The 3,494-nt window shown below is 53.0% G+C and overlaps 1 protein-coding gene across 2 annotated transcripts in view; it reads left to right on the plus strand.

Annotated features, from left to right (window-relative positions):
• Positions 1 to 336: 336 nt before the first annotated feature.
• Positions 337 to 3,494, plus strand: part of HIVEP1 (human immunodeficiency virus type I enhancer binding protein 1) — a 142,422-nt gene continuing 139,264 nt past the window's right edge. The window contains exon 1 of one of the 2 annotated variants that reach the window (XM_012804254.2): positions 337 to 450. The gene's annotated coding sequence lies outside the window, so the exon portion shown is untranslated. Of the gene's footprint in view, positions 451 to 3,385; positions 3,492 to 3,494 lie in introns of those variants that run through there. The other variant, XM_023512310.1, reaches the window with a different exon arrangement.

Consider the following 3,494-nt stretch of genomic DNA (forward strand, 5'->3'; position numbering starts at 1 on the left):
GCCTCCATCTAAGTGTCTTAACAGAAAATATCATAGGGTCCAGCTCTTCAGGACCACTAAATGGGTGGATAGTCCATTTCTGACCAGGTTAAAAAGGGAAGCCCATACTCCTTTCTCACTGTCGAGGGTAAGAAATGCGGGTCCCGCAACCACCTGCTTCCCTCTCTGGAACCGGCGTATAATAAAGTAGCCACTATCTGTATATCGTTCTCCGTGCAGAGCCCAAGGTATAAACCAATGTAGGCGGTGCGCTAGATAACATCAAAGCCCCAGGCAGGGGCCAGAAAAGGGGGGGGGGCAAAAGCTGCGGAGGGAATGAAGCGCCTCCCCCTAGCATTTCCTCTCACGCCCACTTCCAACCTAGGAGGCTTTTGGTTTCAGCTTTTGTTGTTTTTAAAATTAAAAGTTAAACCAGGAAGCTTGGGATCTGACTTTTGCGTTGCAGTTCGGGTAAGTTTTTCTCTCGGTTCTTTTGTCTGGCTGAGAAGAGCCTGGGCGTGGGGCACAGTTGGCAGATCGTGCGGGGAAGGTTTGGTCGCTGGGTCGCCCAGAGGAGGAGGGGATTCGGCCGGTGGACGGGAAAGCCCGGCGCGCGCCGAGGGCGGAGGGCCGAGGGGAGGGACGGGCGGCGTGACCCGGCGGCCGGCGGGGAGGAACCTCCGGGATCTCCGCATGGCGGTGGCGCTGCCGGGCGGCGCGCAGGGCGGAGGGCTGGGGCCGCGGGGCCGCGCCAGGGGGGAGCCCGAGCCTGGCCGGGCCAGGTGGCCGCGTGGGAACCAGGGCCGGGGATCCGCGGGCGCGGGGGGAGGCGTATGGGGCGACGCGGGGTTCAGTGGATGCGGCTCCGGAGTGGACTTGTGCTCTCTCAAAACTGTGCAGCAAGAAAAATGTATAGAGCTTTTCAGTGACATTATCCTCCCTCGAACCCCACTTCCCCCAAAGGGGCTGCAGAAACGTTCACGCCTCCAGTAGGGATGGAGCCGCAGAGAAATGGCCCTCTAGGAGCTCTCTTTTTTTTTTTTTTTTTTTGCGGGGGGCAAAGAATGGCACCGGTTCCCCCATTGTTCCAGGATTTTTGACAGTTCAAACTGCGGTTTACCTTTCATATTTCATCATCTGGTTCAAGTTTTACCCCCACGTTCCGTTTATTTGATACATTTTGAGAAACTATATTGAATTTGCCACAACACAATTAAGCTGGATTTCCCTGTGTTCTGATATCTAGGAAGTTGTAAGTGTAGACAGCATTAGGAAAAGAAATATTTAGAAAATTTGAAAACTTACTAGGAAACTGTATTGTATGCATTTCAAAGAAAAGTTTAATGTGAATTTGCTGCTCAAAAATAAATTGAAATGACAGATTTTGCCCATTATAATTCAAAAGTGCATGCATATTTCACTAGAAAGTTCACAGCAACGCTAAACCGAATAAACATTAAGTTGACAGTATATATTTCTGGTGTGCTCAACAACTATTGGGTTAAGAAGTATTAATTCAGTTAGCATTTTTGACTTCCCAAGTGACATAAACTAGACTCGTTATCAAGGTACCTTTATTCTGATTATTAGAGATATTGTCTCATTTAAATGCATGTTTATTTTTTAATTAAAATAACGCTGTTAGGAAGTTACACTATATATTTTTTAGGATTGCAGCCCATCAGATATAATTTCATTTCATAGGAGAGATAGATAAACCACAGTGAAAATAAAAAATTGCAGTATTCCATTGTGGCATTAGCATTAGTATCCTAGACGTCATTTCAAATTTACAGTCGGATGATCCTTGCTCTTATAACCAAATTTACTTTTTAGTTGGCATATTTTTAGCCTCAAAGGCGCCATCACTGAGCATTCCATTTTTAATAATTCCCATTCCGGTGCTTTGAACTTTTTTTTTTTTAAGCTCAAATGAGCTAGAGGTAGGATTTCCTCAGGGAAATCTTAGGGGGTCAATCCTAGCAGAAAAACCCCCAGACGCCTTATGGAAGTCCAAGGGAACAGAACAATTCAAGTTTGCACAGATGGCCAGCTGTCTTAGTGGGTGTATGATCGTTAAGCATTTTTATTCCTTAAAAGGGGAAAACAGTTTGGTTTTATCAGAGAATTTTTTTGCATCTTAATTTTTGTTTTACCTATTCCTCCCAAGTTCGGAATGTCCCATTAAACCCGGCCACACGTGCCTGCTTATTTAGGTGTATGTGTAGAATCCTGAGCCCCTAACTACTGATATTCTTGAGGTCTAACCCTGAAAACCCTTCGTTCCCCTGGTCCAGCCCCTCCTAATTTCTTCGCTATAGATTTCCACTTCTTGCTTCCTCTACTGCTTTCTAGCAGCCAGAATTAAACTCTGGTTTATAGTAATTACTCCCTCTTCCCCTTTCACTCCTCCCTAGCATCCCAGGAGCCGTGTCAGCTGCCCAGCGCCGCACTCCTACTTTTTTATCCCCGAAGTCCCCACCACCGTGTGCCCCACGCTGTCAGGCGGGCAGGAAGGGGTTAATTGCGCTCGCAGCTACGGCTCTGGGAAGCACCAACCGGCTTTAGGGCGGCCTCTGGAATAACCTTGGCTTTCCTCGCACTTTTAATAGAACTTCGGCCACCAAAAAGTGGTTTCGGTTCAGGGTTAATAGGTCCCCTTCTACCCTCCAAACCAATACTCCGCCCCCCTTCGGCTTTTTTAAAGTTGTTTTTCAAAGTTAATGAGTTTCAAGTTTCACAATGACTTTCCCCTTCCTTGTGCGCGTTGCTGAGGAAACCCCCTTGGGGTCCCCCCTCCCCTGTGTCTCCCCTTCCCCCATTCGGCCCGGGCGAGGGGCGGGGCTGGGAGACCCCATGACGTCACCAGGCCAGCCCACATCCTGCTTTAGAAAGTAAAGAGACGGTAAAGAGAAACTACGGCCCCGCCCGTCCCCGCCCCTCTTCCCCGACCAACCGCCCCCAACTGCGCGACACGGCCAGGCCTTCCCTGAGCCGCGTGACCGGCCTGGCCCGCCCCTTTGCCCTCGACAGGCGCGAGTACCCCAGGCGGCGCGATCTGGGCAGCCAGCCCCTCGCGTCCCTAACCCCGCCCTCCCCCTCGAGCAGCGCCGCCGCCTCCTTCCGCGCCCCCCTAGAGTCGCGGCTGCGGCCCGGCGGGGCGGAGCCGCGGGTGGGTGGCGGGGCCAGGCGTGGTTCCGGGCCCGCCCCACAGGGGAGACCCCGGGCACCAACTCCAAGTTAGTGCCGGGCTGGGGCACCCAGCACGCCCCCAGCCCCAGGGCAGAGCTGGCGGCCCAGCCCGCCCAGCTGGGCCCCGGTGCCGGGGTGTCCTCCGCCCCTAGTCGCAGCCCGCGGCCTCCCCGCCTCCCGCCCCCGGGGATCCCCTGCCGCCCCGCCCACCCGCGGGAAAGCCTCTGACCTTCGCCCTCCCTCCCCCGCGCCGCCCGGCCCGCTCTCCTCCCGCGGTCCCTAAAGACGCTAAACGTGCCCTACTCTGTCCCCGGGGAGAGGTA

Source organism: Otolemur garnettii, unplaced genomic scaffold (assembly GCF_000181295.1).
Source record: "Otolemur garnettii isolate 467f Iridium unplaced genomic scaffold, OtoGar3 scaffold00026, whole genome shotgun sequence".
In the NCBI taxonomy this organism is placed as follows: domain Eukaryota; kingdom Metazoa; phylum Chordata; class Mammalia; order Primates; family Galagidae; genus Otolemur; species Otolemur garnettii.